This window comes from Martes martes, assembly GCF_963455335.1.
Source record: "Martes martes genome assembly, chromosome: 1".
Taxonomy (NCBI): domain Eukaryota; kingdom Metazoa; phylum Chordata; class Mammalia; order Carnivora; family Mustelidae; genus Martes; species Martes martes.
Genome location: NC_137888.1, coordinates 55,709,813 through 55,736,599, shown reverse-complemented (window position 1 = coordinate 55,736,599; position 26,787 = coordinate 55,709,813). Strand labels below are relative to the sequence as shown.

Genomic DNA, 26,787 nt, shown 5'->3' with positions numbered 1-26,787 from the left:
TCTGTAGTTTTAGAAGTATCTTTGCAATTTCTTTTTTCCTCATTTTTATGATCATTGAATTATCCATTACATTTTTGGGGGAGCATGTATGTTGAAATTCAGATTTTAATTTATGTGTACGGACTGATCCTGAGTATTGAAATGGATGTGCCCTCTGATGTGAGGATAAATTATGTCACTTAGTAACTGAAAATAGAACTAATCCAGAAATGATTTTGACATCTCATTTTTTCTAGAGGTTTCTTTAGTCCTGGGCTTTGGAGATGAGTCAGAAAAACTCAGGGCGGATGGAAGATGGGGTGTGTGTGGTAATTTTATATTGAGTAAATTCTGGGGGCACCTGGGTGGCTCAGTGGGTTAAAGCCTCTGCCTTCAGCTGTGATCTCAGGGTCCTGGGATCGGGTCCTGGGATCGAGCCCTACATCAGGTTCTCTGCTCACTGGGGAGCCTGTTTCCCCGCTCTCTGTCTCTGCCTGCCTCTCTGCCTACTTGTGATCTCTGTCTGTCAAATAAGTAAATAAAATCTTTAAAAAAAAAATAAATTCTGTAGTATCCTAGTGGATCAGTTGTTCACAGGAATTTCTGAAAAATCACATCATATTTATCAATCAACAGATACCTAATAAGCTTCTCCTTTTTTGCCTGACAGTGTTATAAATACTGTGGGAAATATAAAATTTTGTAAGACAAATAGAGGACCCACATCCTGCTGGAGATAACAATACAATTGTTAAGAACAATCAAATGCTTCATTTTATAGTAATATGCTAATCATAGGTTCAATAAAGACTCTGTTGATTGGAATAATTAATGAGGTTTCACCAAAGGAAATAGTTTATCACCTGAAAGCTTATTAACTACTTGGTTCTATTCTGGACTGGATGACTGTGAAGCAAAAACAACCAACCAACCAGATTTATTTGTAGAAATGACTTAGAAAATCTAAGCTGCCTCAGCCTAAACTTGAAGAAGAGATGTTCAGCAGTTTAAATTCTGGTCTGTGCTGAGCTATTGCATGAGTTTTCTATTGCTGCATAACAAATGACTACAACTTTACCACCTTAAAACAGCACAGATTTATTAGCCTATAGTTTCTCTGGGTCAGGATTCTGGGCACGGCTTAGCTTAGGGTCTTCTGTTCAGAGTTTCAAAGGGTTGTGATCGAGATATTGATTAGACTGCCTTCTCGCCTGGGGGCTCAAATAGGGATGTATCTGCTTCCAAACTCCTTTAGGCTGTCGACAGAATTCTAACAGCTCTGTTAGAGGTGGCTCTGTGACTGAGGACGTGGTTTGTTATTGGTTGTTGGGGCCAAGAGGACACCCCAAATTTCCTGCTGTTCCACAAGCAGCTACATTATGACTGTGTGCTTCTTTCAGGCCAGCGGGTCTTAGTCTTGGTCTGCTAAAAGATGTGCTGATCTTAGTGATTTACCTATATATCTGTCTATCTATATGCCGTAGGTCTCCTGCGATATAGGTAGATAATAGATGAGGAACCTAGTCATGGGATATATCCTAACACCTTTGGCAAGTATTTTTTGCTTAAAACCAAATCATAGCCCTTCCTGCATTCCAAGAGAGGAGATGAAAACTCATTAGTTGTCCCCTTAGGGTGTGTCTGCCTAGCTATTAAATATGAAATGATATATTTCTACCCTATTTTATTGCACTAATTAAGAACTTCAGTTGGTGATCTTAAATAATCTCTTTCTCCTCCCTAAATCTCAGTGTTGAAAGACAATTCAACATGTGTTTCCTCACATTTCTGTACATCTTCCGAGTAAGAGGCACGTGTTCTATTTGCACAGGTGTTTGTATAGCTAATGTCTTCCTCCAGGGCAGATGGCAGATTTGCCTCTGACCAGGGTGGTAAGATAATCTTTCCTTCCTGGAAAATATTAGGCAAGTTTGCTAGCATCTTCCCTATAAGATTGAGGGCTTCTTAAACTCAGGGTTCGTTAGCTATGACATGAGTCCACTGACTGGGCAGCATCTACCAGAGTTCATCACTCTGATGGAACTTGGGGTCATGGCCTGAGCCAAACGCAGTGGCTTAACCAACTGAGCCACCCAGGCACCCTCTTTGTGCTTTTTTATTTTTAAATTTTTTAATTTTTAAATTTAAAATTTTTTTAAAAAAATAGATTTTATTTATTTGAGAGAAAGAGAGTGAGAGAGAGAGAGCATGAGAGGGAAGAGGGTCAGAGGGAGAAGCAGACTCCCTGCTGAGCAGGGAGCCTGATGTGGGGCTTGATGCCAAGACTCCAGGATCATGACCTGAGCTGAAGGCAGTTGCTTAACCAGCTGAGCCACCCAGGTGCCCCACCTTTGTGCTTTTTTAAAGTCATATAAGTAGAAATCACTGAAATATCCTACATTCTGTATTTTTAAAAATTTTTCCTCTCTTATATTTTTAAATATTAAATTGTCTGTTGTTCATTAGCATTTCTTAATTGATCTTTTTTGTTTATTATGAAAAAATGAACTGCTTTGGCAAGAGATAGAATTGCAGTGAACCATAGAATAAGGTTGGGAGCCTGAGAAGGCATCCTGAAATAAACTCGTATGGGCATGCAAAGTACATAGATGGAGCAAGTAAGTGTTCCACAAAGTCAACAAAGGACCCACAACCATGGGAGACACCACCCTGGTTTTGCTATTTTGCTTTTTTCTTCAGCTATAATTGAAAGTAATAAACTCAAAAGTTAATTTTTATTGCATATACAAAATTTATATAGACTTCAAAAATAGTTAATACATTTTTTTCATAAAAATTATATTTGGGGGTACCTGGGGGGCTCAGTCAGTTGGGCGTCTGCCTTTGGCTCAGGCTGTGGTCCTGGAATTAAGCCCCCAAGTTGGGCTCCTTGCTTCTCCCTCTCCCACTGCCCCTACCTGCCCAGCTCATGCTCTCTCTCGCTCTCTCTCTCTCTCAAATAAATAAATAAAATATTTGGAAAAAAGATATATTTGGCTTAGCCAGTTAAAATGAAAACCCCAGTGTAAAAAAAAAAAAAAAGTAACATTCTAAAAAAAATGGTAACATTATAACATCAGCTTGTGCCACACATATGCATTCTGCGTGCATGTGTGTACATGTGTATGTGCGTGTATTTACATGAGAGGTCAAACTAATGTGACATTGTGACCCTACCTTTGCTTAAAGGTCCGGGTTTTAGGCAAAATAGCATTTATTTGGAGCTGTCCTTTCTCCTCTCCTATCAGCCTCAACTGATGATGATGACAAAAATGAAGATAAAGGTGGTGATGACAGTGATAACCACACATTTATCAGACAGTATTTGTTATGCTTTACTAGTGTTTTATTTAATCCTTAAAATATTATGTGGAGAAGCTATTACTATTAAACCCATTTTCATGAAGCTATAACAAAAAGAGCTTATGTGACTTACCCAAGTTCAGACAATTTTTACCTGGCATCAGAACTTTATCCTAAAGATAAATAACTTTTCAGTGGATTGGGAATTTTTTTCAGTTAAGAGCCACAGAAGAGACAGAAACAAAACAAAACAAAACAAAAAACAAAAATAAAATCTTGTGTTGAGGGACGCCTGGGTGGCTCAGTTGGTTAAGTGGCTGCCTTCGGCTCAGGTCATGATCCCGGCATCCTGGGATCGAGTCCCACATCGGGCTTCTTGCTCCACAGGGAGCCTGCTTCTCCCTCTGCCACTCTGTCTGCCTGTGCTCACTCTCTCTCTCTCTGACAAATAAATAAATAAAATCTTTAAAAAAAAAAAATCTTCTGTTGAATTTGTTAAAAAAAAAAAGAACACCTTAAAAAAAAAAAAAGAACACCTTAGATTTTTTTAAAAAGATTATATTTATTTGTTTGTCGGAGACAGAGCAAGCAGGTGGAGGGGCAGGCAGAGGGAGAAGCAGGCTCCCCACTGAGCAAGGAGCCCAGGGTGGAACTCAATTCCAGGATCACAGGATCCCAGGATCCCAGGATCATGACCTGAGCTGAAGGCAGATGCTTAACTGACTGAGCCACCCAGGTGTCCCTGAACCTTAGATTTTGAGAAACACATTACATGTTCCACTCATCATTAATTTGCAACAATGATCAAAATAAGAAATCATCAAAGAAATTACATATCATCAAAGAAAGATAGGTAAGGTTGACCAAAGAGAGGCATCTCCAAAGAATCTTGTAGCTCTTGGTCTCTGTCCCTCTCTGCATTGCAGCCTCTCCCATCTGTCCGGTCATTTCCAGCAGCATTCAGCATGGGAAGCCCTTTTATAATGGAAAGCCCTCTCTCAGCTACACATTCCTCTTGAAATACCCTCCCCCCCCCAATCTCTGTGCTTCCCTTGCCTGGGAAAAAGTCTCCAAAGAGCTGCCTCTGCCTCTACCTATGCCTATACGTCTTGATTTCTTCTTTCATCTCACTTCAGTCAGGTTTCCTGTCCTGTATCCACAGAAACGGTCTTTGCCCAAGTCATCAGGGATGCCTGTATTGTCGTCTTCAACACATACTTCCTGTTCGTATCTGACTATACCTCTTAACGTCATTTCCTTCATAGAACACTTCTCTCTCTCTAACCTCATCCTCAACCGACTGGCCTGCTTTGTCACTGGCCTCTGTTTCTCAGTCTCTTTCCCTGGCCTCTCCTAGATGAAGCTAGGGAGCAATATCTTATTCCTACAGGACAAAATGAGCTGAGGAGGAGAAAAAGATGAGATTCAGTAGATCCAACACAGTGAGAAGGAAGGGAAGTCCTCTGGAAGTGGGGTGAGGGAGACATAATGATGGCTGGGCAGGAGGCCCAGAGAGAAGCAGTCCAGATTGGACCAGGAGGGCAGAGCACAGCAAGAAGATGAATGTGGTAGAATGCATGTCTGCCAAGAAGTTGAGTCTGAGAGGCACATAGAAGTCCAGGTTAATTAAAAAGAGGTAGTTATTGAATGTAGGTAAAATGAAAGTTACATAAAAAAGAAAAAAAGCCTCATAGCTAAGGTGGGGATAGTGTTTATACTCATAATAATATGCATACTGAATATTTATTTGATTGAAATTGTGTTTTATGTCTGTAGGAAGGATGAAAGAATGGGAAAGTTCTGTGCTTGGGAGAGGTATAAGCATGAAAAGGAACTAAATTCTCATGTTCTACAGAGATATTCATTAAAAGTGGCTCAAACTGAAAAATTGCCAAGTAGCATTAAAAATATATTATTTAGTGATAGGAGTTAAATGCTAAAAGAAAAAGTCAAAGTAGCTGGAAGTTGTTGCCTCTGGAAGAAAATGGTGGGGTTGAGTACTGCTTCTTGTAATAAACCACATTGAAGTATTTGGCATTACACGTATATGTTAAAAAAGAATGAAATTAGGCAGAAAAGAGGTTAGACAATGTCATTAAAATGAACAATCCAGTCTTCAACACTGGTCTCAGTGTTGATGCCAAAACCCTCACTTAAGAGTGGGAAAGTTTTAAAAAGAATTGGTGGAGGGGCGCCTGGGTGGCTCAGTGGGTTAAAGCCTCTGCCTTCGGCTCAGGTCATGATCTCAGGGTCGTGGGATCGAGCCCTGCATCGGGCTCTCTGCTCTGCAGGGAGCCTGCTTCCCCCCACCCCTCTCTGCCTGCCTCTATGCCTACTTGTGATCTCTGCCTGTCAAATAAATAAAACCTTAAAAAAAAAAGAATTGGTGAAAAGGTTGAGGGCTTTGTATTTAATTAATCTTTATAAAATAATTCTGTCAATTGATACAATCTTAGAAGTTGATGATGTGACCATGGGCGGACCAAACTGGAAGCATAGGGTGAATGATGGTGAGTAGCATAGCTTTCAGGGCTATTTGCAATCCTCTCTTGGTGGTAAACTCAGAGCCCACATTCTTAGACTAATGTGGTTTATAATAAACATGTATTGTGGGTTATAGCCAAGTTTGTAAGAAAATGATTTATTTTACTGTAAACGCCTTGGAGGAATATCATTCTTTCTCTGAAGAACTCTGTATTCATAGTTCTTATGTTACAGAATTCATTTTTAATGAGGAAAAAGTCACTAAGCAGAGGTGACCTATTAAATGTCGTTAAAACACACCTAGAAAACTGTGTCTGGTGTTACTACAGAAATATTACAGGGGGAGCTTGGCTCAGTCAGTTAAGCGTCTGCCTTCAGTTCAGGTCATGATCTCAGGGTCCTGGGATCGAGCCCCAAGTCGCATTGGGCTCCCTGCTCAGCGGGGAGTCTGCTTCTCCTTTTCCCTCTGCCCCTCCCCACGCTCATGGGTGCACGTGCTCTCTCTCTCTCTCAATTAATAAAATCTTAAAAAGGAAAAAAAAAAAAAAGAAATGTTGTTACAGGATGATAGCAAGACAAACCCAAGACTGTAAATCCACACACTTAGATTTAAACAAATCCCTCTGTTAAAATTCCAAAATTTAAATGAAATTCCTCTGTTAAAAAATGAAAGAGTGGCATCATATCGTTTGTACTTGGGCAGAAGATAATTTTCCTATAGCCTGTACATGTCTGTGGGGTTTAGCTATAGAGGTAAGATGATTTTAGGTAGAGAAAGCTATACTATGGAAAGAATCTTGCCTGGTTGAATTTCTGCAGGGATGAGATCTGATAGGGGCTAGGCACCCATTTCCAAAGTGGTTCTACTCCTTTGTTGTATCCTAGGAACCTCTGACTGCTCCCCCAAGAGACTTAAAACATGATTATTTGAGGAAATATCCTTGTTTTCCAACAAGTTTTCTTAGTCCATCCTTGGGGAAGGAGAATAGCAACAGAACTTGTAGTGGGTTGAATGCTGTCCCTCCAAAAGGGATGTCAACTTGGAACTTGTGAAAGTGATTTTACTTGGAAGAAGGGTTTTGGGATTTGTAGCTAAGTTAAGGATCTCCAGAAGAGATCATCTTGGGTTCCAGAGGACTTAAATCCAATGAAAAGTATTCTTATAGGAGAAGGGAAAGGGAGGAGACACATAAGGGAGAAAGTCACGTGAAGACAGAAGCAGAAGTTGGAGTAATGCACATAGAAGACAAGAACACTGAGGGTTGCCGGCAGCCCTCAGAAGCTAGAAGAGAGGCATGGAACAGATGTACCCCACAGTGCCTCCAGAAGGAACTAACCCTGCTGAGACCTTGATTTCAGAGTTCTGCCCTCCAGAACTGTGAAAGAATAAATTTTTGTTTAAAGGCACCCAGTCTGGTAATTTTTAATGGTAGCCGCAGGAAACCAATGCACAGCTGTTCAGGTTGACTGTTCCCTGCAGACCACTCCCCCCATCTCCAAGCTTGGTCTGCCTCTCCCTGCTACCTGTCCAGCTCTCTTCAAGAGAGAGTACAGTCAGCCAACATGTAATACTTTTCTAAATATTTATGGGCTACAAAAATGCTTTGCATTTTTTTTTAAGATTTTATTTTTATTTTTTTGACAGACAGAGATCACAAGTAGGCAGAGAGGCAGGCAGAGAGATCCCAGGACCCTGGGATCATGACCCGAGCCGAAGGCAGAGGCTTTAACCCACTGAGCCATCCAGGCGCCCCAATGCTTTGCATTTTTTAAGCATTTCTCCCAATTTGACAAAGTTTATTAATTTAATAAACATTTGGTGAGGAGATGGCTTGATGCACAGAAAAAGCCAGATCTCAGGGAAGCTGCTGTAAAGTGGGGGCTGTCTGAAGTCCTAGGAAGATTAGTGATGCCCATTCGACTCATAGTGTGGTTCAGTCAGATGTCTGTTCTGCCTTCTGGGTTATTAAGTCTTGTAAGGGAGGGAAGACATAATTTTAAACAACCTTCAGAGCAGAAGAGGATTGATGTTATTAAGGACAAATAAGTTAATGTAGCCATTGCAGAGCTGCTTTAGGAAAGAAGGTTTTTGTTTTTGTTGTTTTGTGTTTTTTAAACTTAAGTTGATTCTTTAAGAGCCAGGTCAATCTTCTTTTCTACTGGGAAGGCTTCTCTGACCCTCTGGTGCTGGCCTTCCAGTTTTCTGTGATGACTCTGAGGTTTTTCTATTTTGGCAATTTGCACATTTAATCATGAAATTTATTTGCACATCTCACTTCTCTCACTAGACTGTGACCAAACTTTGAGTGTGTGTATGTGATTATTTTTAGAAGCATAGTGCTTGGCACATAATTGCTACTGCAGGACGGCTGCATTCATTGGCGTCTTAGTTGGTTAAGCATCTGCCTTCGGCTCAGGTCATGATCCCAGGGTCCTGGATAGAGTCCCACGTAGGGGGGGACTTTGCTCAGCAGGGAGCCTGCTTCCCCCTCTGCCTGCTGCTCCCCCTGCTTGTGCTGTCTCTCTGGTAAATAAATAAAATCTTAAAAAAAAAATAGTAAATAAATGCATGCTGGTAGAAAGATGGTGGGAGGACAGGGCAACCCAATTGGAAGAAATGGCACAAAGAGAGGCACAGAGAGTGAGATGAAAAGGTGTCTATATTGAATAACCCCTTCTTTACAATTTTGCCAGAGGCTGGTTTCACGTACAGGTATATCATCAAGGATGCCCTTCAGCCGTGGGTAATAGAATTCTAACCGCATTGATTTCCAGAAGGAATTTCTTCCCCCTTACATGAGATTGTAGATACAGGCATCTGAGGGCTGAGTCATCAATGCCCCAGTCTTCCTTCCTCTTCTTATTCCACCATCTTCAGGGAGCAGCTTTATCCCAGGATTACTTTAAGGACATGGTTCAACCAACTTCATACCTGTGTCTAGGCGGGACAAAGAAGCAAAAGGGATAAAAGGAAGGAGGAGTCATGACCCGTCAGGAAAATAAAACTTTCCCAGGAATCTCTAATAGATATCTGCCTATGTGTCGTTGATCAAACTGTACCTGGCTAGCTATCAGGGAGGCTGAGAATGTCCATTTTTTTAGTGCAGCACTTTATTTTCCTAAATATTACTGTAATATTTGATGTGGAAAATGAACATTGGCTAGGACTAGCACAGTCTGCTATAATATGGATGGGAAGCAGTGAAGGAATCTCATAATCGCCTCGGGTCCACCATAAGAGGCAACACTTAACTATACTGCCCCACCCCAGTTCAGAAGACCATTTGCCAATGGCTTTCAAATCCCCTGGTCCCATGTGCACAGAATCAAAGTTCTTTAGCCCATTGGTGCTGCTTTTTTCTTAGTATTATGCATAATGGAATAGAGTCTTTGTGTTCCTTTTAAGGAGCTTTCTTTTATGTAAGTTTTGTGGTTTTTTGTTTTGTTTTGTTTTGTTTTGTTTTTTAAAGAAGCTTTCTTTTAAACTCCTATAGTCCTGAACAGGAAAACAGCATATAGACCAAAGCTGGAGGAAGGGCATAATTCCATACACACTAAGTTTCTGTAGTCTGTCATATGGGTCACTATGTAACCATTGACATTTCTGATCACCTCTAGGGTTCTGGTATTAAACAAGCTGAGTTATTGTCCTAACTTTTCAGAATGGATCAGAAAACAACTGATTTTCCAAATGTGATATTATTAGTCTAGGGTAAAGCTGATTCTTCTGGCTTTTTGGTATATGTTTAGTATTTTCTAAATTCAAAAAATTTTGAGACTCAGCACAAAGACTTTTGTTTATGATACTGAAAATTATTTTATTAATGGACTATGGACAAATCCCCAAATAATTATAGAATCCTGAAAAATGTCACAGATAATTAGCCATATTATCCATCACATATGTGGATTCTTGCCCTTGGGTCCCATTATTATTATTTTTTAAAGACTTTATGTACTTATTTGAGAGAGTGAGTCTCTCTCAGAGAGAACATGAGTAGGGGGAGAGGCAGATGGAGAGGGAGAGGCAGACTTCCCCGCTGAGCAGGGAGGCCTATGTGGGGCTCAGTTTCAGGACCCTGAGATCATGACGTGAGCTAAGGCAGATGCTTAACTGACTAAGGCACCCAGGTGCCCCAGATTCCATTATTCTTTAATAATTGTATTTCCTGAGTCTCTAGACAGTATTTGTGGCCCTCTGAACCCTTCTAAGCCAGAAATTTATTCACAACAAGAATAGTATAAAAACAGGGTTCATTATATTTCTCTTATAAGTGTTGGACTTCCCAGGATGATGCTATAGTATCATGAAAGCTTATCGAAATAATTATAAAATGTGATTTCAAATTATGTTTTAAACAACATTAACCACCATATTTAACAATAATGTCATGCACAGTTGCTCCCTAATTCTGTTTTTTTAAATGTGTGCTATAGATTTCCTTGTAAGATACTATTCAGTATGCATTTTGAGGTCACCCCATGAAGACATAGCAGGAAAGAAGCCATCTGGACATCCACATCAGAATTGGCCAACACCTTGAGCTGAGACCTCCAGCCTCTAGAACTGTGAGAAAATAAATTTCAGTTGGTTAAGTCATCTGGTTTATGCATTTTGTTATGGCAGCCTGAGCTGACTAATATAGAGGGAAAATCTTTCCTTGAAACATCCTAGTAAATTTTGCTTTAACTTTAATTGCAAGAGGGGTGCCTGGGTGGTGTGGTTGGTTTTGCTTGGGTCCTGATCTCAGGGTTGTGAGACTGATTCCCACACTGGGCTCCACACTCAGTATGGGGTCTGCTTGGGATTCTTTCTCCCTCTCTCTCTACCCCTACCCCTGCGTGTTTGCGCACACACACACACATTCTCTCTCTCTCTCAAATAAATAATTTAAAAAACTTAATTGCAAGAAAAAAAAATCATATGGCCATGGCTAACTTCATGGAAAGCTGGGAAACTCTATGGTAAAATGCAGTGAGAAGCACCACTAGCTTATCAGTCATGATTGAGCATGCGTGAATGGATGCATCATCCTTCCTAACAAAACTAGTATTCTGTTAACAGCGAAGGAGGATACCTGTCAGATGGGTGAATGGCCCTTCTGCCACAGAAGCTGGAACAATTAGAGAAATTTACACAGAAATTATATCCAAGCAACTATATTGATAAGAATGACATTTACATATCTTTGGAATTAGAGAAGCAAACAGATCGTTGTGGAATTACAGAGAAGACAATATAGAGCAGATAAGATGTATGTGCTAGAGGATCTTGCCATCTTCAAACCTGTGAATTCCAGCTATATGCATACAGTTTATCCCACATTCTCAGTGAACACTGCCTCCATCCAGTCAGTGGAGTGAGCCAGAATCCTGAGATCACCCTTGGCCTCTCCTTCACCCCCACCATATTTAGCCAGTCTCCAAATTATGATGATTCTATTCTAATATCCTTTGTATATATCTCTTCATTCCCCAGACTACTCAGATTACCTTACATACGGGTCTTCCTTCTATCTCACCTGGATTACAGGCTTCTCATGGCCAGTGTTCTCCTCTGTGGTATAATCTGTGTGCTGTGGCCAGTGTACAACAGGAGACTGACTGTCCCCATATACTATACCATTTTTCCACCGTCCTTTGGGACCTTCTGAATAAGACCCAGTCCTCCTTCCTATCTCAGCCCAGTCTGTTTTCCCCATGTCAGCTCTTAGTCCACCATTGTCTCTCCAGCCATGCAAATCTACTTGCAGTTGTCTCCTTGTGTCCAGTGCTCTCACACCCCAGCCTTGCTGTAAGCTCTTCTCTGTCCACACTGACTGCAGTCCCCCAGCTTCTTTACTTGGTACACTCCTACTGTTTATTCTTCAAGATTTGTCTCCTGTGTCATCTGATCCTTTAGATTGAGTTAGGTCTCTTTATTCTTTGTTTTTCTGTTTTTTGCTATAACTCTGTGGCAAAATCCTTTGTTATGGGGAAGGAGAGTTTTGTTGAAAACGTACTCTCTGCTACATATTAGTTTGGTTACTTTTACAGACCATCTCATTTAATCCACAAAATACCACACTGTAAGAATTGTTACAAATTCCATTTAGCACAGGATGATTCCATTAGATATGGAAAGGATAACTGACTCTGGACTGTATGGGATCTGTACTGCAAAGGGCTATAATGTTTTTCCCAAAATCATATATTAGTAATCACCTTTTGCTTCTTTTCAAATCAGAAGCTGTGACATATCTCTAGGCATAATTTCTGCAGGCTATTTTTTAAAAAATTTAAAAAGATTTATGTAATTATTTGAAAGAGAGTGAGAGCAGGAGCATGCTAGGAGAAGAGCAGAGGAAGAGGGAGGTAGAGAGTCTTGAGCCTGCTCACTGCAGAGAGGGAGCCCTATGTAGGGCTCAGTCCCTCTACCTGGGTATCACTACCCAAGCTGAAACCAAGAGGTGGATGGATGCTCAACCAACGAAACCACCCAGGTGCCCCCTCCAACTATTTAAGTTGACCTTCATATGTCAAAGGACTGCCACAAACCCCTGATTGACTGCTGAACTTTATCATTAGTTATCTCCATCAGGTTTTTGAAGGTGCTCACTTACCATAAAGTGTGCATTTTAACATCCGTTGTGAAAGTTGGCTGTAGCATCTTGCAGCATCTCCAATGCTCAATTTGTTTGCCATTCATCAGCCATTAAGAGTTCGCACTGCTCAACAAAACATGAAATCATGGCAGAAACAAAGATAGTGTCAGAGTAAGCAAATCAGTTGGCTGGGAGCATATGATATTGCTCACTCTGTGTGTTGGTTGATGGGTCATGAGAAAAATATATATTAATTTTACTGCTCAGTGGAGTAATAAATATATTCTTCTCTTAAAAAGTACAAAACTTTTTCTGAGACAAATAGCCTATAACAAACCAGCACTATATAGGATGGAACTAGAAGAGGAATGTTGTGCTTATGGGAGGTATAACTGAGTCAGAAAGACTGAGAACTGGCCCCAGCCCTCTTTACTAGGATCAGAGTCCAAATTTGAACTGAGGTCTGCCTTGCCTGTTGTAGATGTTCTTTTCACCATACCATTCACCCTCTCTGTAGCAATTACCACATGCTATTATAATCATTACTTTTAAACTTATTTATTTATTTATTTGAGAGGGGAGGGAGCAAAGGGAGAGGGACAAGTAGACTCCCCACTGAGCACATAGACCAATGTGGGGCTTGATCCCATGATCCCAAGATCATGACCTGAGCTGAAATAAAAAATCAGTCCTTAACCAACTGAGCCACCCAGGTACTCCTCATTACTTTTTTTTATTTGTTTGTTTAACCATCTCCTTTTTGAAGTTGAGGATATTTTGAATGTCAACATTTTCATGATAACCAAAAGGTGCACTTTTAAACACTGACCACTCTATTTGTTAAAATATATATTACTGTACATTGTGATCATACTGTATATGTGTTTTATTATTGCAGAATTAGAGAGACTGTCTCCAGCTAGTCCAGTAACTAAGATGACTGAGAGGAGCAGAAGAGAGTTTCTGAACAAATCCAGGAAAAGACTGTTGTATTTTGGGCTACATGACTGCTGAATTGTCAGTTACAGTTTTCAGTTGCACTGGTACATTGAGCCAGCACAACCTACAGGATGTAATCATAATTGATCTTCCATTAATTAATTAATTAATTAATCTTCAATTGCTCCATTAAATTTGTTCTTTGGAGCAACTTCTTTTCTTTTCCCTGAATGAAATCGTGGTTGCACCAAAATATTTCTGGCTATTCGTAGGTAATACAGTCCAGAAATCAAAATGTCCACTTCCATTCAATAGTGCAGATCCCAAACTTGTCTTAAAATTGAGGGTTCTCGGGGGCCTGAGTGGCTCAGTCGTTAAGCACCTGCCTTCTGCTCAGGTCATGATCCTGGAGTCCTGGGATCAAGGCCCACATTGGGCTCCCTGCTCAGTGGGAAGCCTGCTTCTCCCTCTCCCACTCCCCCTGCTTGTGTTCCCCCCTCTCTCTGTCTGTCTCCGTCAAATAAATAAATAAAATCTTAAAACAAAACCTTTAAAAGAAATTGAGGGTTCTCTTCTCTCTTGCTGGGTTTGTTTCAGGCAGGAAGCCTAAAGTAAGAAGAAGAAGAGGTACAGGGTTGGCTTACTTTTTCTTTTCTTATATAATTTCTCTACCTTTCTTCTACTTAGCTATCTCACTGGGATTTTAGACCCCTGGGAACTGATGCAGGGTGAGGGAAGAGAAGTAAAGGAGAAAAGTATTTATGTGACCAAAACTCTTAAGCATGGGCTTCAAAGTCTCTGGGACAGCATTTATTTCTCTTCCTCAAAGCTTTTTAAAAAAATAGTTTTGTTGATATATAATGCACATGCCAACAGCTAGTTAACAAAAAGAAACAAACTGTTGGTATATGAAACAACATAGCTGGATCTCAAAAACACTATGATGAGGAAAAAAAAACATGTTGAATGAAAGAAGTCAGATATAAAAGGGTACATATGTGTAATTCAATTTATCTGATATCCAAGAACAGACAAAACTAATCTTTAGTGATGGAAATCAGATCTCAGTGGGCAGAGATGGGGGCGGGTTGACTGCAAAGCAGTGCAGTGGGCCACAGATTTTTTTGGAGGGAATGGAATACTATTCTGTATCTTGATCTGGCTAAAGCTACATGGCTATACATGCATCAAAACTCACAGAATTGTACACTAAAATGTTTGAATTTTATTCTATGCAAATTATACTGTAGTAAAAATTATTTTTTTAATTAAGAAAAAATATAATTCATATAACCTAAAATTCATCCCTTAGGAGTGATTTTTAGTATATTCATACAGTCGTGCAGACATCATGACTAAACAGCTCCAGAACATTTGCATCAGCCCAAAAAGAAAGCCTGTGGGATAAACAGAGAGCTCAGAAGCAAACCCACACATATATGATAAGCTAATTTTTTATAAAGGTGGCAAAAATATACAATGGAGAAAGGGGAGTCTCTTCAATAATGGCATTGGGAAAACTAGATATCCACATGCAAAAGAATGAAACCTGACCCTTATCTTATGCTGTACAGAAAAGCAACCAAAATGGATTAAAGACTTAAACATGAGACCTGAAACTGTAAAACTCCTAGAAGAAGGCATAGAGAAGAAGCTTCTTGACATTGGTTTTGGCAATGCTGTTTTGGATCTGACACCAAAAACACAAGGAACAAATGCAAAAATAAACAAGTGAGATCTGTATTGAAGTAAAATGTTTCTGCACAGGAAATTAAATAATGAGCAAAAAGAAAAGGCAGTTTGTGGAATGGGAGAAAATACTTGTAAACTATATATCCAGTAACTCTGTATCCAAAATATATAAGCAAATCTTACATCTCAAGAGCCACAAACACACACACACAGACACACAAAATTAAAAAATGGGTGAAGGACCTGAATAGATATTTTCCAAAGAAGACATACAGATGTCCAAAAGGTATATGAAAAGATGTTCAACATCACTAATCATCAGAGAAATGCAAATTAAAAGCATGATGAGATACCATACCTGTTAGAATAGCTATTATCTAAATGACAAAAGTTAACAAATGTTGGGAAGGATGTGGAGAAAAGGGAACTCTTACGCACTTTGGGGGAATGCAAATTGGTACAGCCATTATGGAAAACATGGAGATTTCTCAGAAAATTAAAAATAGAACTACTGTATTGTTCAGCAATTCCTTTTTAGGGTATATATTCAAAGGAAATGACAGCATCTCGAAGAGATAGCTGCACTACCATATTCATTGCAACATTATTCAGTAGCCAAGAAGTAGGAACAACCTAAATATCAATGGATGATATCAATGATGAGTGGATAAAGAAATAATACATATAATATAATAAAATGGAATATTATTCAGCTGAAAAGGGGGAAGGAAATTCTGCCATTTGCAACAACATGTATGAATCTGGAGGGCATTCTGCTAAGTGCAATAAGCCAGGCAAAGACAAATACAGTATGGTGTCATTTAACATGTGGGAATCTAAAAAATAAAAACAAAGGTGAACTCATAGAAACAGAGTAGAATAGTGGTTGTTAGGGGCTAAGGGTGGGGGAAAATGGTAAGATATTGGTCAAAGGGTATAAACTTTCAATTATAAAATGAAGTTCTGAAGATCTAATGCACAGCCTTGTGACTATAGGTAATAGTACTATATTGTATACTTGAAATTTGCTCAGAGAATACACCCTAAGTGTACTCATCCAAAAAAAAAAAAAAAAGTAACAATGGTAGATGATGGGTGTGTTAGCTTGGTTGTGCTAATCACTTAATAATATATACAAATATATATAAAATTTTCATGTGTTACACTTTAAATATATTACAATTTTGTCATTTTGCTTCAAGAAGGATGGAAAAAATGGTGGGTATTTTGTATATGAAAGGAAAAGAAAGGGGTTAAGTAAGGAATGGCTGTTAAAGATTATGGAGTTTCGTTTTCTTTCTTCTTTTTTTTTTTTTTTTTAAAGATTTATTTATTTATTTATTTGACAGACAGATTACAAGTAGGCAGAGAGGCAGGCAGAGAGAGAGGAGGAAGCAGGCTCCCCGCTGAGCAGAGAGCCCTATGCGGGGCTCGATCCTAGGACCCTGGGATCATGACCCGAGCCGAAAGCAGAGGCTTTAACCCACTGAGCCACCCAGGCGCCCCTCTTCTTTTTTTTTTTTTTTTTGGTCTTTTCCTGACTTTAAAAATATATTCTTTTTTTTTTCTTTTTCTTTCATATGCATTTTATTTCTTGAAGGCTCCATTTGATTTTGGATAAACATTCTAGGCAGGAATAGTTTATAGGTGATGCTGAGTATATTTCTGTTCCTCAGGTTGAAGGGGAGGAGGCTAGATGATACTAAGTTTAATCACTTAAGCTGGTGATGGTAAGCTCTTTCCATTACAGAGGTGAATTTTTTTTCATTGGCAATGAACAAGTAATCTGCAGGATGCAATGTAGATACCCTGTTATCCATAATGATTTCACCTTAAGATTTTAGCATCTATTAATATATATTAGTGAGCATTTTCTCTACCAATTATTTTATGATATGTTATAGATTGAGTATTTTATGTTTTTACCAATTTTCTTTATTATTTGGTATTCATCTATGAGTTTTTCTTGCTTCTGAAAAGTCAAGGTAGATATTTAACTTTTTCCCTTACCTACCAATTTTCAGACTAAGGAGTTGGTTTGGTAATCACCCACAGTGGTGGTAAATGAGGTTTTCCTGCCTTCTCATTTTCCTTTCTACAGTTGGTTTCACCTGTTATTACTTATAATAATTTTAGGTTCAGAATTTTTGAGATTAATGTATAAGCAGTTGTCAAGCTATATATTTTTGACATGACCCTGTTGATACTTGAATTCTCCTTTACCTCTGGTATAAGATATCCCAGGCTGACTTTCTATGCTTCCTGCCCTGAACCTGAAATCTGTAAATCTTCAAGGAGACCAGGTTCCTTTTATGAAGATAATATGTAGAAGCCAATATTGGGGCACTAGTTGCATTAGTTGTTCCAAGGATGTCATTGCTTTTTGGCTTTTTCATGTGTGTAAGTGTGCGTGTGTGTCCGTATGTGTGTGTGTGTGTGTGTGTGTGTGTGTATATATATATATACATACATACATATATATACACACACACATATATGCATATATACACATATATATGTTTATGTGTGTATATATGCATATATATTTATATGTATAATTTTTTTCCAGTCCAAGATTCAGTCTTGTTACTTTTTTTTTTTTTAAGATTTTATTTATTTGAGAGAGAAAAAGAGAGAGAGAAAGAGAGCAGATTGAGCAGAGTGCCTGATGCAGGACTCAATCCCAGGCCCCCAGGATTATGACCTGAGCTGAAGGCAGAAGCTTAACCAACTTGAGCCACCCAGGCGACCCCAGTCTTGTTACTTAATATATGCCTAATCTTTGGAACACTAGTATCAACCATTCCATACTTTCATTAAAAATACAGTTTAAAAATATTTAATGTTTGCTTGTGTTTTCTAATTTAAGGATGGAAAAATTGTACATTAGGGAGTAAAATCCAATTACATGTCATTACATCTCTAGTTAACAAAATCAGTCTTTTTAGTTTCTTCAAAATCTTCTGTGAAATAGTCAAAATTGTTGTCATTAATGGAGAAAGGAATGGAAATCCCCATTACTTTTTAAACTCCATACATGCTAACAACATCCCCTAAAGTGCTTTGCAACTCTTTTAAGATTACTGCTCACTTTTTGAGTGTGATGCATCTCTGTCATTGTGTTCTCGGAAATGGATGGTGTGCAGAGGGGGCCTGGTGCTCAGAGACTTTGGGTCTCCTGGAGCTCCCTGACCAGTTTAGTGGTTTATCAAGTTTCCTTTGAACACAACAGAATCTTCAGTCAGATCTCTCACGTAGAGTTCTGTACCTCACTGCACTTAGTGCTGGGAGACTGTCCTGACTATTTGAGTCAGAAAAACCTAGATCCATTTCTGTAACCTCTGTATTTTTTACTATGTCAGTTGTCCTGTTCTGGTATTCATCTTTAGGTGACGGCGTCCCCCAACTCCTGGGAAGTACTAACATGCCTCCTGCGAGACCATGCACTAAATTATTTGTATAGCCCATGGATAATCTTGGCATGTGGCCAAAACTCATGGCAACTGAGATCCCTAGGAGGACGAGTCTCCCCGGTAAATCCAGTAGATTACACAAAATGATCCTTGCCCATATTTACAAATATTGTGCCATAGTTTGCTCTAAGAAACCGAATGTATCACTAGCATACACTTAATTCCTTTTCTCTTCTTGTATATTCTTCACTCAGATGACACCTTTCAGTTGTTATTTCCAGTGTTTTTTGTTTGTTTGTTTGTTTTAGTTAGTTTATTTATTTTAGTAATCCCTATATCCAGTGTGGTGTTCAAACTCACAACCCCGAGATCAGTAGTCTCATGCTCTTCCAACTGAGCCAGCCAGGCACCCCGGTTACTCCCAGTCTTACAAGGCAGTCGCCTGGTTCTCCTACTACAGGATTCACAGAACAGAAAAGTCCCATTGTCTTTGCCCCATCTGTTTCTTTTTCTTCGAATTTTGACTGTTAAGTTTTCTGGTCAGCTTTCCTCTAGATTCTTTTTTTTTTTTTTTTAAGATTTATTTATTTATTTATTTGATAGGCAGAGATCACAAGTAGGCAGAGAGGCAGGCAGAGAGAGAGAGGAGGGAAAGCAGGCTGCCTGCTGAGCAGAGAGCCTGATGGGGGGTTCCATCCCAGGACCCTGGGATCATGACCTGAGCCGAAGGCAGAGGCTTTAACCCACTGAGCCACCCAGGTGCCCCTCCTCTAGATTCTTTAACAGTGCATCACAGTCTGCTCCTGTTCTCTTTTTAAGTTATTATTTGTATATTTATGTTGAAGCATATCTTCATCCATTTTAACTTAATTTAATTTCATTTCATTTAACTTTGTTTTCTGGACTGCAAGCAACTTCTGAAAACTTTGGCATTGGTCTCTTCATTACCTCTTGTCCTGCCTAGTCTGATGGGTATTGCTTTATGTTTCTGCTTTTGAATTCTTTGCACGTTTGCCATTCATCCATACTCTGCTTCGGGCTCTGTATTCTTTGACTAAGAACTTCTGTTTCTGCCTGTAATAGCATTTTGCAGTTTCATAACAAATAGTATCTGGTGTGTTGTCAAGTAAGCATTAATACACACTAACTTGAGGGGCGCCTGGGTGGCTCAGTGGGTTAAAGCCTCTGCCTTCAGCTCAGGTCATGATCTCAGGGTCCTGGGATCGAGCCCCGCATCGGGCTCTCTGCTCAGCAGGGAGCCTGCTTCCCTTCCTCTCTCTCTCTGCCTGCCTCTCTGCCTACTTGTGATCTCTGTCAAATAAATAAAAAAAAAAAAAAAATACACACTAACTTGAGGTTATCCTCCGGTTCTCGGAGTCATCTTTTTTGATCTTCTTTTATTTGATACTAAAATCCAGTGGGTATTTAATGATCATGGAGTAATTGGGAGCAATAAAATCAGTCACAGGAAGTGAACAGAAAGCAGTTTCCTTTCTTTGCAGTGCACTCGTCTGTTGATTCCAAGCTTCTAGAAGGGGTTCTGCTCTCATTTTTCTGCTGAGGTGCTCTTAAAGGCTTCTCAGGAACATCCGTTCTCACTGGAGCCTGACACGGTGGATCTCTCCCTGCCTTCCTTGTTCTCCCTTCTTTTTATGCTTCTGTACTTTTCTCTTCCTCATCTCCCACCTCCAACTCCGCTTCTTCCACTGGGACCTGTTTTCTTTTTTCTGTCCAAGTGTGATGATCTTTTTTTTTTTTCCCAAAGAGGCTTGAATTATGTCTTGAGCAGCCAAACTCTCCTATCCCCATGAACGCATGGCAGTATTTGCTACTCCAATGTAATAATACAGTTTTTTCTTGAACTCCTTTGATTTTTATAGTTGTATCTCTTTTCTGTTACATTATAAATCTTATCTTTTAATTATATGAACAAAGTTTATCATTTTCTGTATCTTAAATAGAAAATGGTTTCAAAATTATAATACCAAGGGGTGCCTGTGTGGCTCAGTAGGTTGTGTCTGCCTTTAGCTCAGGTCATGATCTCAGGGTCCTGGGATCCAGCCCCTCACTGGGTTCCCTCTCAGTGGGAGCCTGCTTCTCCCTCTTGCCCAGGCTTGTGCTCTCTCTCACTATCTCTGTCTCTCTGTCTCAAATAAATAAAATCTTAAAAAAATTTGTAATACCAATATTCCTACTAATAACAAGTCCACTGGGTAAAGTTTAAGGTTTACTTACAGTTCTTTTTGTTCTTAGGCCATATCCCATTTGGGATGAAAAGACAGATTACATTTTTTTTTTTTCAAAATGACGTGGAATAATTATTTTCCATATGGTTATTTGACCAAATTAATGTATAGTTCATTCATATTACTGTGTTTTCAGTGTAGGGTTTGCTTTTCAACTGTAATTGATTTTGTGAACATATAAAGTCTTTACGTAATTTAAAAGTTAGAATTGTATTAAAAGGTATCCTCAGTAAAGTCTTGCTTCCAGCCTCATCTCCAATACCTCATTCTCTCTGTCTTCATGGGGAGAAAACATGAAAATTAGTATTTTTATTTTTGCTTATTCCTCTTGTAGTTGCTTTCTTTCCCTTTAAAATTAAGCAAATAATATGTATTCTTACTTCCCCTCCTTTTTCTTTTTAAAAGATTTTATTTTATTTATTTGACAGAGAGAGAAAGAAAGAGACAGCAAGAGAGGGAATTCAAGCAAGGGGAGCTGGAGAGGGAGAAGCACGCTTCCTGCTGAGCAGGGCTCAATCCCAGAACATTGGGATCATGACCTGAGCCGAAGGCAGACACCTAATGACTGAGCCACCCAGGCGTTCCTTCCCTCCTTTCTTACATCAAAGGTATGGTAACTCTACACACTGATTAATACTTTAGCAAATTTTAAGCTTACTCTTTTTTCTTCTTCTAAATTCCATTTTGAAAAACTTTCAAGGATATACAGAAGTAGAATAATTTCACCAACCACAATGTACTTTTTCACTCAGCTTCAAGAATTATCAATGAGGTCTTGTAAAGAGGGAGGACTTAGTGGTGCTGCCATTTGTACCGTCTTAGGGCTCTGCGCCTTTCGCAGAACCTCCAGCAGCACTATGTTGGGACAGCATCCAGAGGTTCACAACCTCTGTGGTCCATAGGAGCCACTGTGAGGAGGGCTCAGGGAAGAATTTGCCATTTTTAGTGGAAAACAAGTGGCGATTACTACTTATGATGACTTTGTACTTTGGATCTGGATTTGCTGCACCTTTTTTTTATAGTAAGACATCAACTGCTTAAGAAATAACGATGCTTTAATTGATCCATTGAACAGATGTGGAAAGGAACATTTTGAGAGGTGCAGTCTCTTTGAAAAATGGACCAAACTCTTGAATTCAACGTACTCAGTATGTTTTGCAAATAAACTTATGGCATGAATCCTTAATGCCTCATCTCTGAAACATGGAATATGATACTTATGCTTACTTTTTTATTTGAGAAATAGTCCAGGATTAGTTTGTTTGGTCAAAATATGTGTGTGATTTAGCCTCTCTCTTGTTTTTAGATTTTAAGGATTTATTTAATTTTTGATTACTAGGTCTGGACCTTGTTGGTAATTTTTTTTAATCGAAAAAGGAAGAAGTGTGCTTTTAGTTTTCCTTACTTTGAAGCAGTAAAATTGTTTTTCTTCATGAGAGATAATTAGCTAATCATGAGGAAAAAGAATAGTGTATACACAGTGAAGTCCAAGAGTTTTTTTTTGTCCTTCAGAATTGTGATCTAAAACTAAAATTTGGCCTTGATAAATTTGCTGTTGACCAATACTAGTTTTGTTTAGACTAAATAAAAGTAGAATATATGAAATGAAATGTAATAGCATCTAAGACACAATATGGAAGTATTCCTTTATTCTGGAATTTTAGTAGAGATGGACTAAAAGATGGCTCTAGTTAGTAGTTGAATCAGTGAATCAAATTTGTATTATGGATGGTTAAATGCTGCTAGCTATATAAAATGTAATGACTTCATTCCTAGGGCTTTGTATTGGGGTAGAAAAAAGATAGTGGCTGAATGTTTTAGTCCTAGTTTGGTCATTTTTGGAATACCACTCTGGTATTAGAAGAACGCTGTAAAGTAGAGGTTATAAACTGGTGGTCTGTTTGAGTGCTAGACTTTATGGTGATTAGGTGTGCTGTAGTTTTTAAACCAAAATTTAAATACTAGAATAGTTGCAAGAAAGTCTCTGGATTCTTGAAAAATTGCTGTGGGTGTTTCTACATCCTTTCATAGAACAAAGCCACTGCCAAAATTAGTCCTCACCATAACGTTAGATGTCCTGTATACCCCTAATGTTAAACTGTTGATTTGCAGGAACCTTAAAAAACTTTTTTCTTCTATGTGACGGGACCTATCTTGACACTCTTCAATAACCATGCAATAACTACTTAAATATGGATATATAATTAAATTTTTATGACCCCCCAAATTATCAATGAGTTGTCAATCTTGTTTTCCTTATTTCTCTATCCTCCTGTATTCTTTTGAAGGAAATCCCACATGTATCATTTCATGATATTTATAAATATTTCAGCATCCTTCTCCAAAAGTGAAGAATTCCTTTTAAAAATATAAATGACCATAATGCCATTATCATATCTAAAAATTATTGATTTTTTAATATAAGCAAGTATCCAGTCAGTATTCAAATGTCTAATTATAGAACTGACTCTGTTTTGAATACTTTGGAGCCCCCATCTCAAGGGATCTCTCACCTGCAGTCTTTAAGATAGGCAAATACATCTCCACTTCCCTGATGGTTTAATTCTTCCTCCAGCTACATGGAATCTGGTGATGCCCCCAGCTTCCCTTTGTGGAGGTCTGTTAGACTTCATAGACAGGTTCTAAGATAACCCCACACTGGCTCTCTCACACATGGCTTACATCACATCCATGGGAAACAGCCCTGCATGTTTTGCCCTGAAAATTCTGAGATTTTAGGCTATCTAATACCTATTCTCTCTCCCTTTTTTACCAACTTCTAGACAGTTTTCCTCTTCCCACTTAGATTTTTCAGATGAGAGTCTGACACTAGTCCCCAATGTTCTCCAGATTGCAGGGACATATAATAGTCCCTCCAGTAGTTCCTGCGAGCCCTCTTGACAGACTTGATATGAGAGAACCAGTTTGTACATGTAAGTGAGAAGGTTTAGGAATAAGCAAAAATAAAAAGTTACACAGATTTTACTCCAAATTCTAGAGGCTGGCATGTTTCACAGCCATCTTTGTTACCTGATTTCTGTCTTTAGTCTCAGCAGAAATTTTTATCTTAATATCCTCTTACATATTCAACCACCCAATTGGGCAATCAAATTTAAATAAAGTGGTATCTTCACTTTCACCTCTGCGCATTGAAGTGTCCAAATCTGATGATTGATAAATTTTACATTACCTTAAATTTTACATTCTTCAATTTATAGTATGTGAATTCCATCAGTTTTCAAAGAGAACAGTCAGCAAACATTGAATCCACTGTTACGCGGTTTTACACTTGATTTTGCTATTCAAGCAAACTTCTCTGCTTCAGATGAGCCCAGATCCTGGCTTCATTGTCACCAGATGCATGGAACTTCAGTTGTCCAATTATGCACCCTGCTCTTACACAGTGAGTTTCTTTCTGTTTGTTGTTGTTGTTGTTGTTAAGATTTTATTTACTTATTTATTTGAGAGAGAGTGTGCATATGCACCCAAGCTGGGGAGAAGGGCAGAGAGAGAAGCAGTCCCCTGCCGAGCTGGAGCCTGACCTGGGGCTCAATTGCAGGACCCTAGGATCATGACTTGAGCCGAAAACATATGCTTAACCCACTGAGCCACCCATATGTCCCACACACTGAGTTTCTGATCAATTTGTAGAGTTTTCTGTTTGGGTAAGAGGGGACCCTCATATTACATCTTCTTCCGGCTAAGTGTAAATATTTATTTGTATAAGATCATGATTACTTTGTACAAAAATGCCTCCCAAATGCATTGGTAACTGTGAGTTCTAGATAACTGTGAGGCCTGAATATTGACAGGCTAAGCCACTGGTTGTTTCAACTTTACTTTCGGATGGTATAAAGCCTACTGTTTCCACAGTGTATCATTTCTTTTCCATTCATAGAAACACTCCAATATTTGCATTTTCTGTAATGAGAATCTGTGTTGCTTAGACAAGTTTTTGCCTTTGAGCAAAAGCTTTTAACAGATTACCCATAAGGCAAGAGATAAGTGCATAGAAAGAGAATTAGATCAGGACTCCAGAGACCCAGATTAAAGTTCAGGAATGCTTGCAAGAAGCTAGGAAACTATGTTATTATTCTAATCCCTAATATTATTTTTAGTGACTTTAAAATCTTTTTTTCTGCATAAGCATATTCTCTTTCAGAGTACCTCAAAATAATGTGGGATATTATTTATCACTAATACAAATAGATAATCCTATAATTTATTTATGGCTTTATAGTTTTCAAAGAATTTTCATAAATATAAAAGCCTAAAAATGTCAGATCTTTTTTTGAAAGACACAGTGTTTGGAAATCACATCAATTTAATTGAACATACTTTTTATTTAGGAAAAAATCCCATCCAACATTACAAAGATATTAACGTAAAAGATAAAAAAAAAATTTATAGTCCTTGTATTATCTACTGTTTACGAACGGTAAACAGTTTGGTGTAAATTTCCCCAAGCTTTATTTTTCTAAACATGTACTTGTTGTAGTGATATTTTTCCTTTTTAAACAAAGATAGAATAATATTATCCATGGTATTTTACCACTTTTTCTCATGTATCAATACCTCTTGAGTATCTTCCCATGTTTACATTATGTCAGATCTACTCCATTTTTAAATTGGGCACAGTATTCTATGGTTTGTTCAGTCACTTATTGATAGACATTTAATTTGTTCCCAGTGTTTCTCTAATATGAACAACACTGCAAGAATATTCTCACAGTCTTTGGAATTTCAGCAAGTACATCTGAAAGATAAGTTCCTGTTTAGGATAGTTGCATCAAAACATCCCAAATTGTCTTCCAGAAAAGGTTATATCAATTTCCACTTCTATTAACAATGCATAGTAATTTGACAAACTACTTATTTTCTTGTCTTCTTTTCTATGTATGTAAAATTAGTGAGCTGGTGCCTCTGCGTTTATATTCTAATTACTCGACTCTCTTCCACCATTGACGGCAATTTCCAAAGGTTAGCTACTATATGGCTTACTCAGCAGTAATTCCTTAGTGGGTAGCCCATGGAGTGGCATGTAGTACGGCATCAATAATTATCTGTTAAATATTGAAGGAATCTGTGGATCTCTCCAGATCCCTTATTTTATGGCTCAATGATGATATGATATTGATGACATGGCTTAATGAGGATATGATATCGATGACATTGTGTGCTTTCATGGATAGCTAAATTTAAAGTATGAACTGTTGGCAATAAGTCATGAGGATGAGTGAAATAATGGAAACATATATATATATATAAAAATATATATGCATACACATATACATACAGTGTATATAGTGTTATATTTATATTGTATATTATTTATATTATATATGCTATGTGTATATGTACTACATATACTACATATTATATGTATGTACTGTGTGTATATATAAAATATATATAAAATAATATATATTATATAAAATATGTAAATATATAAAGTATTATATATTTATAATATAATATAAAATGTATAATATAAAAATATATTTCTCTGCATTTTGCTCTAATGAGGTGATTCTTGGTGGGCTCCTGAAGAGGGTAATCACCAAAAAGACCAAGGCCATGATTAGAAGCCTGGGAGTTTTATCTCTACCCCACATTCTCCAGAGAGGAAAGGGGCGTAGAACTAGAACTAACAATCAATCATGTCTACATGATGAAGCTCACATAAACATAGCCAAAGTACGACTTAGAAGAGCTTCCAGGTTAGTCAGCAAGTGGAGCTGCTAGGAGAGTGGTTTTCTGGGAGAGAGCATGGAAGTCTGTGCCCATTCCCTCATACTTTGCCCTATACAGCTCTTCCATCTGGATGTTCTTCTGTATCTTTTATTATATCTCTTTTTTTAAAAAAATTTTATTTCTTTTCAGCGTAACAGTATTCATTGTTTTTTCACCACACCCAGTGCTCCATGCAATCCGTGCCCTCCCTAATACCCAACACCTGGTTCCCCCAACCTCCCATCCCCCTGCCCCTTCAAAACCCTCAGGTTGTTTATTATATTTTTTTATAATAAATTGGTAAACAGTAAACGTTTCCTGAGTTCTGTGAGCTACTCTAGAAAATTAATTGAACCTAAGGTGGAGGTTGTGGGAACCTCTGATTTATAGTCAGTAAGTGAAGCACAAGTGACA

General features: G+C 38.4%; 1 pseudogene across 1 annotated transcript; it reads left to right on the top strand.

Annotated features, from left to right (window-relative positions):
• The first annotated feature begins 21,374 nt into the window (after positions 1–21,374).
• LOC308340180 (cytochrome c oxidase subunit 7C, mitochondrial-like) lies at positions 21,375–21,688 on the top strand (annotated as a pseudogene). The gene has a single exon. The product of its transcript is annotated as a cytochrome c oxidase subunit 7C, mitochondrial-like (transcript).
• The last annotated feature ends 5,099 nt before the right edge of the window (positions 21,689–26,787 follow it).